The 8,240-nt window shown below is 39.8% G+C and overlaps 1 protein-coding gene across 1 annotated transcript in view; it reads left to right on the top strand.

Moving 5' to 3' along the window:
* Window positions 1–8,240, top strand: part of LOC107721712 (kelch-like ECH-associated protein 1) — a 27,854-nt gene that overhangs the window by 5,279 nt on the left and 14,335 nt on the right. The window lies entirely within an intron of this gene.

Raw genomic sequence — 8,240 nt, 5'->3', positions numbered from 1 at the left:
CAACTGAACCATAGCTACGGTTTATTCGCTAGGTTCGCTAGGTTTGTCAGTATGAATATTCTATGGAAAAAAACGCTAAAAGGGTCTGAAAGTTGGTGCTAAAGTATTGTGGATGAGTTTTCTGTGTCATCACGTTCTATTAGTTGTACAGCTTCAGTTTCGGAACTTTCACGCTTAGTAACACATACAGCTGTTCCCTCACCACAGTGCAACAGTGAAAAGGGACCCCTTTCAAACAGTCTCGTGTTCCGAACATTGTTTAAGCGACATACACCGGTATTGCGGTATTTTAAAAATTCATATCATAACAAAAATAAACACCGGTATTCTGTATGAACCGGTGTACCGCCCAGCACTAGTGAGTAATTAACATTAATAATGACAGACAGCAGCAGGTAACAGGGCTCTACGCTAACTATTCTTTTTAGGAGCACTTGTGTTCCTAACTTAAAAATTTAGGAGCACGTTCAAAATTTTAGGAGCACCTTCTAATCAATAATCCAAAATTTTATCAAAAATTTGCCTTCCCATTACGAGGTGATATTTGACTCCTTAAAGTGATTAACAGTGGAATTTTGTTTTTGCCTTTGTAATGGCATTTTTCGAATGGGTAATCATGAATCACTGACTCACTAGATTCGTTTAAAAACGCCCGTTCATTCATAAACGAAACACCGCTGTGTTTGAATGGAGATGCTCAGCGGCTCAGCTGTGTCTTTGTTTTAAACTATTTTCGACGACGAAATAGAGCAAAATCAGATCAAATTCAGATGTTATAGTCAGACAGTGCAAGTCACTTAATATTAAATTCTCGTTTATTGAATTGTATCGTATTAAATCAGTATCACATTTACAAACTCCCTTAAAATCATTAAAAGCTGTCACTCATCTTAGTTCATGCGAGCTCACATTTATAATCAACGAAGCTCTCTACGCTGCGCAATGAATCTCTTATTTACACCCTGTCTACCAGCACTGGCGAAATCTTCCAACTGAACCATAACTAAGGTTTATCCAAAAAAGTCGCTAGGTTTGTCAGTATGAATATTCTATGGAAAAAAACGCTAAAAGGGTCTGAAAGTTGCTAAATCTAGTGCTAAAGTCGCGCTTGTGTGTGTGTGAGACGCGGGAGCTGATGGCAGGGGGCGGTGGATATTTGTAGCAGTCAATGTGGATATTGTGGATGAGTTCTGTGTCATCACGGTCTATTAGTTCTACAGCTTCAGTTTCGGAACTTTCACACTTAGTAACACATACAGCTGTTCCCTCACCACAGTGCAACAGTGAAAAGGGACCCCTTTCAAACAGTCTCGTGTTCCGAACATTGTTTAAGCGACATACACCGGTATTGCGGTATTTTAAAAATTCTTATGAAAAGATTCATGAGATATGTCTGTGATGCATTACTCAACGCTGCAAAAACACGTAGAAACCTTTGAAGCTCCCCTGAACGCAATCACAAGTATGATGATGATCGGGTCAGTCGCACTGGTGCTCCTAAAAAAATTTTCATAGTCGCACGCAGTAGTTTTCATTCGCAAATGCGACTGAAATGGTCGCACTGTAGAGCCCTGGGTAAGTTAGACTGCTGTCCCTTTAAGACCGACTGCACTGATCCAATATACTGAAACACATCTGGTTTTCAAACAACTGTTTTAGTTTATTTAACACATAACCGACTGTGTTTACTTGAATACTCCACATGATGGGCATTTTGACATAATTGTGTGCGTATTTGACCATTCAAGCACAATGAAACACGAAAGAGATTGTTTTCTGTTTTCGCAATCGCATGCTGTCTGAGAGGGGCTTTCAGTGTGCGCACTTCAACTGTGTGTAAGTCAGCGAGAGCAGCGGATTGCTTATTGCGCTTAATAACTTTATAAAAAACATCATGCACGTCCCAAATTTGTGATCGCATGCTGTCTGGGAGAGGTGCTTTCTGATTGTTTGCCACGGAATACACAAAATAGCAAAATCAGAATAGACACTTTATTTCGCGGTAACGATATATACGGTCATACCGCCCAGCCCTAATATAATGTATATTTGCATATATGATGTAATGTAATATGTATTTGTTATGTATATTGTGTCTATGTATTTGAAACATTTGAATGGACTGATAAAGGTAGCTGTAAAGTATTTTGTTGAAGTACAATGTAGTTTTGACCATAATAATGTACCAAATCTAACTCGTAAAAATAATACAGTAGTATAGAAAAATACTATACATACATTTATAGGCGAAGTCGAACTCTGTGATGCTAAACAACTTCCCTGTGCAAAGGATAATGGGGGCCCGAAGTGTCCATCAGTTGTACCCTTTGAAATCGTTCATTGCCGAAGGGCCCTTTGAAGTGGCCAGTTTTGAGCACTTTTTTTTGGAACGACCCGCCAATATGGCGGCCACGATTGTTTTCACTCCGAAGTGCCCTTTGGAGGGCGATATATCCCATTTGGAACGCACCGTCTATTTCCATTTGTGAGGGAAAACTTCAAGACACTGTTATGCCAGTAGGTGGCGACATGCAACTGTCTTTATGAGAGATTCATTAAATCATACATTCAGTGGTTCAAAACACTGATTAAAGAACAAAGAAACTGCTGTGTGTTGTTGATTGTGCTGTGGCTTTAACTGCAACTATTTTCATTGACAAAGCACAAGTAGACAAAGTAACTGGCAATATTGTGTCTAAAACGTATGTTACTCAGCCATAACTGATTGTTGAAGTTCAGAACAACAGCACTCTTGCTTGTGTGATATTGCTTAATTATATGATTCCGTTCTCTTTCATTTATTGTTATGTGTTTCCCTGCTGAATTGAGAGGTTAAAGTGCTTCATGCAGACATGATTGTGTTCATCTTTATGCATATAGACAATTCTGCTGCAGTAGTTCAGATTTTTCACTGGAGCTACCAAATATTTTATTTTTAGCAGCAAATTGTAATGCCTCTGTTTATGTGCAGTAGTTTAGTTTTTATTTATTGTTATTTACTCAACAGTAATAGCTAGAATTTATGTAAGGGATAAAGCTGGTTGTTATTATGAAATAAACTTCAGACTGGGTGACCAGGACCTCATAATATATAGTGGCAATGCAGCACTGGTCTGACTCTTTAGTCAACTGTCCCGAAACTCTCACACTGGCCCTGGGCCATCAGGTGATCCTTATTGTTGAGTCTTAAGCTAAATGAAGTATCGTTAGTCATCTCTGTGAGTCACACTGCAGCAGTACATTCCTAAAGTAAGTGTGTGTGTGTGTGTGTGTGTGTGTGTGAGAGAGAGAGAGAGCACATCTGACTCTTTCCAAGTTAACTAGTAGATTATGACAATTGTGCAAGGAACATTCAGTGCTTGATTCTAGGTCAGTGATCACCGCCCTGCCATGTACCCAGTGTCTTTATGATTCAGTTTTCCTCATAGTCATGAACCCCTTCCAGAGTGCTCATAGACTGACTGGCTCTTTTTCAGGACAATGGGGATGTGTCATGGTGCAGTTATCAATGAGGTGTTTTGTCCTCTTGCTGACCTCAGCTATATAAATGTGACATGGTGGAACTGCGCTCTCCCTCTGGCTCTCTCTCTCCCTGGAGTGGTGAGGACTTTGTTTTATTAAAGGCATAGTCCACCCCAAATTGAAAAATCTGTCATTATTTACTTACCTCATGCCATTGTCAACTTGTTTGTTCTGCAGAGCACAAAAGTAAAAATTTTCAATATATTTTTAATCAGTTCATGTGACCATATCTGTCAAGCTCCATAAAGTACAAAAACACTGCAAAGTGGACATATCATAGATTTTTTTTTCAATCTGTACATGAGCAGAGGCTATAGACATGATTTTTGATGGAAAGGAATGTCTGTAAATAGTAACTAAATACGGCTTGGAAAGACTTGGTATACTGCACACAAGTCACATCACTACTTTTTTGTGTTTTTTATTATTTATTTATTTTTCCTTTTTGGAGCTTGTCAGATGTGGCTAGTGGCCACTATGAACTTGCTACGTTTACATGCACTCTTATAATGCACTTAGAGCAGTACTGCGGTTAAGTTAGAGCTCATGTAAACAGGATACTGTGATTATGTTAATGTGATTATGCTTATAATCTGAGTAACCATAATTGCAGTAAAATGCACATTTTAATCATACTATATATGCTTTAATCACATTTCTTGCACTCTTGCCAAAGTGTGCTTTTTTATTAAATAAACAGAAATGATACCGTACAGACACTTTCAGAGCATCATCAACATTATAGAGCATCTACAATGCTCTTGTATCAAACAAGAGGGAAAACACACACACACAAAAGGGCAAACAAAAGCAAAATGAATGGAAAGGAAAGCAAGCTAAACCTTATCAACTGGATCATCAAAAAAACCCATAAATAAATAAAAAATCATATTGTTTCAAGAATTTGTCACATTTTTTTATTACCAGTTAAACAACAAGCATGCATGTGCTAATGCTGCATACGAATGAGGGAGGCTTGGAACCCTAGAACATTTTTGCATTTGACAAATTAAACCAGCAACAAACAGCATTTGAATTAAACATTTCATGTTGTAGGTTGGGATGCAAGTGAACAGATACAGATAAAACCACATTTATTAGGAAGTAATCAAAGTAGCATTGAAAAATAGGATTGATAATTGGGGTTTGCCCCAATTTTAAACTTATTTTAACCCAAGTATTTACTCACTCGGACTAATGGTGTACATGTAAACGTAGCCATTGTATAGAAACTGCTGTGTAATGGTTCTTCAAAAATGTCAACTGATTTGTTCCACAGACATAGCATGTGTGTTTCGAACAACATGAGGGTGGGCAAATAATGACTATTCATTTAAAGGGTTAGTTCACCCAAAAATGAAAATTAGCCCATAAATTACTCACCCTCAAGTCATCCTAGGTGTATATGACTTTCTTCTTTCAGACGAATCCAGTCGAAGTTATATTAAAAATTGTCTTTGATCTTTCAAGCTGTTTAATGCCACTCAGCGGATGTTGCATGCATCAGTCCAAAAGAAGTTAAATAAAAAGCGCCCATCCATAAAAAAAAAGTGTCCTCACTCCGGGGGGTGAACAAAGGCCTCCTGTAGCGAATAGATGCGTTTTTGTAAGAAAAAAATTCCATATTCAAAACATAATAATCACTTTAATGTAGCTTGCGCCAACAGTTGTACACGGAAGCAGCTCCGGGTGGATGACGTATGAGGTCGGCTTTGCGCATGTTCCGCTCAGAAGTGATGAACGCGGAAGCGCAGCGGAAAGATCAAAGCAAAACAACGGTCACTAATTAGAAGTACAAAACGAGGACTTGTAAAGAAGAATGTCGGAGGATTTCGATATAAGCCAAGAGGAGACTGGTTTTCCTTTGCTAAAGTAAGGAAACATTGCTTCCTTTGCTCCTGTTAACAAACGTTGGTTTTCACGAGACTCACCGGCGCATGCGCAACGCTGACCTCATACGTCATCCGCCCGGAACTGCTTCCAGTGTACAACAGTGAGCGCAAGCTACATTAAAGTGATTATTACGTTTTGAATATGGATATTTTTCTTACAAAAACGCATTGATTCGCTACAGGAGGCCTTTGTTCACCCCCCGGAGCTGTGTGAGACACTTTTTTTTATGGATGGGCTCTTTTTATTTCACTTCTTTTGGACTGATGCATGCAATACCCGCTGAGTGGCATTAAACAGCTTGAAAGATCAAAGACAATTTTTTATATAACTCCGACTGGATTCGTCTGAAAGAAGAAAGTCATATACACCTAGGATGACTTGAGGGTGAGTAATTTATGGGCTAATTTTCATTTTTGGGTGAACTAACCCTTTAACTGCATCAACTTCCACAGTGGTAGTTAAACAGGACAAAAGTTCCAGCCTGTCACTTTCTGTTCTATAATTTTTCAAATAACCTGACACTCAGTGTGTTAATGGTTAATCCCACCAGAGCCATGGTGCTAATGTGCACAGCTCAGCATGTTAATGTTCTCTTTAAAGTCCGGCTTAGCAATATGGCATGTGGGAGCATGACACAATGAGCCTTTATGAGGGATGGAGGCCACGACTGAAGGAGCTCTCTTAGTTCCAAAAGAAGCAGTGGCTGGCAGCGTTGTCTTGTGATAAAACGTCTCAGGTTACGTATGTAACCATGGTTCCCTGAGTAGGGAACGAGACACTGCGTCCTCTAGGGGTCGCTATGGGGAACGCCTCGTCGTGACCCGTGTCTGAAGCATACATTGAAAAAAACACCAACAACACGTTGGCCGGCGACAGCCATGACGTCACTACCGGTGAGACTATAGTATAAATAGGCGCCGGGAGCACACATCATTCACTTCTTCGTCTGAAGCTTGCGTCCGCAGCATGGCAAGAAACCTAGAGGACGCAGTGTCTCGTTCCCTACTCAGGGAACCATGGTTACATAAGTAACCTAAGACGTTTTCACCAACTTCATATTTCAATTTGACTAAGCTTAAATTTCAAGGCAGCATTAAGTTGTAAAAGGTTTTTTTTTTAACAGTGAGTCTAATCCATTTAAGCTTGATTTTTGCCCAGAGCCGGCCCAAGGCATAAGTGAACTAAGGGGCTGCTTAGGGCCCCGTGGCCACCAGGGGGCCCCCAAGAGTACATGAAATGGCTTGATTTTTTTCGGAGTGTCTATTTACACTAAGTGCAAATAGCCCGCCTTGTTGGCAGAGTCTATTTACACGAACTCCGCCCACCAACGTGTGATTCGGCTAGTGAACATTACACAAAAGACAGCCAACAGTCATCAGCTCCAGTGGCGCAGATGGTAAAACGTGTGACTTGCTCATTTTGACACGATCGACCCGGGTTCGAATCCACATTTTGGCAAACTTTTTTCTCCCTTTTCAAATTTCAAATCACATCAGAAAAATGTAACATTGAAATTTATTTTCAATGAAGATGAAGGAAATAATCAAAAAGTTGAAAATAAAGTATCGGGTAGGGTTAGGGTAGGTGTAGGGAGGGATGCCACCTTATTGTCCCAATAAGGTGGCATCCATTTAATAATTTGAATTAAATTTAAAGTTTACACTCAATAAGTTATTATTGCATACTGTTTTATAATGTACTATAATACTGAGGTGCAGATAATTGCCACTATTTGCAAAAAGTAAAATCCTGCTATTTGAACATAGTGTAAATATAATCTTCGCTATTTACACAGTGCAAATAGCCGCTGCCGATTTTTTTATTTTTTTTGGTGATATATTGTGTCAATGGCAATGGTAATTATACAAAAACGCATTAATAAATAATTAAATAATCTATACATGTCATCTTATCATTTCCATAGTGGCGCGCCATGCACAAATCAGATCAGAATCAGATCAGAGGTGTTTACTGTAGGTTAGTCAGAATCCGCTCTGAACTAATTGTTTTCACAAGTTTACGGAGTTCTACGCGCTCGCAGATCTTTCCATTATAACAAGAAAAAAGGTTTCTCACATAATCCATTTACATTTTGAAGAAAAGGTTTGTTAGTCTGTTTCAGGGATGACAAATAACGCGAGTGTAAAAAATTACGCGAGTCAATCTGCTAAATTGTTCCACGAGTCATTGCTATGATTGACAGTGATAAATATTGTAGCAATGGACGGAATTAATTATCTGACAAGCCAATGTCAAAATAGAGCTGTGCATTAAGTGATGCAGAGTAAATTCAGCAGCAACTGTGTTGGCTGAATATATATCAGCTTCTACCGTATACTTACTTTAGTACAGTAAAAGTACAAAAAAATGGTATAATAGTAATTTTATAATAAATCCAAAAGCAAGATGTCACAAAAACTAGGGAGTGGAAATGTCAGCTGAGCTGCTGTGCTCGTCTCTGATCCTCAAACCGAGACGGGCCAGGACCCCTGGGTTGTTCGGGCTCAGACCTGGACCTTCGTGGAATGAAGGATTTGAAGGCCGCTGAGCGCGCCTTCGCCTCCCTGAACATCTCGACCACCGTCTCAATGGAGGTACCAAAAAGTTCAGAGGGCAAAACCAGGGCATCGAGAAGAAAGCCCCTTTCTTTCCTCCCGATGTCTGCCAGGTTCACCCACAGATGCCTCTCCGTCACTACCATGGCCGCCATGGATCTGCTCATAGCAGATGCAGCCTGCTTAGTAGCACGGAGAGCGAGATCCGTGATGCGGCGCAACTCAGCTACCTCATCAGGAGAAAGGCCCTCGCCTTTATCCAGGTCTTTC

The sequence above is a fragment of the Sinocyclocheilus rhinocerous genome, unplaced genomic scaffold (genome assembly GCF_001515625.1).
Source record: "Sinocyclocheilus rhinocerous isolate Xijiao unplaced genomic scaffold, SAMN03320098_v1.1 scaffold1112, whole genome shotgun sequence".
Lineage (NCBI taxonomy): Eukaryota > Metazoa > Chordata > Actinopteri > Cypriniformes > Cyprinidae > Sinocyclocheilus > Sinocyclocheilus rhinocerous.
The sequence above is the reverse complement of the archived record's forward strand: the minus strand, read 5'-3'. Positions and strand labels throughout refer to the sequence as shown.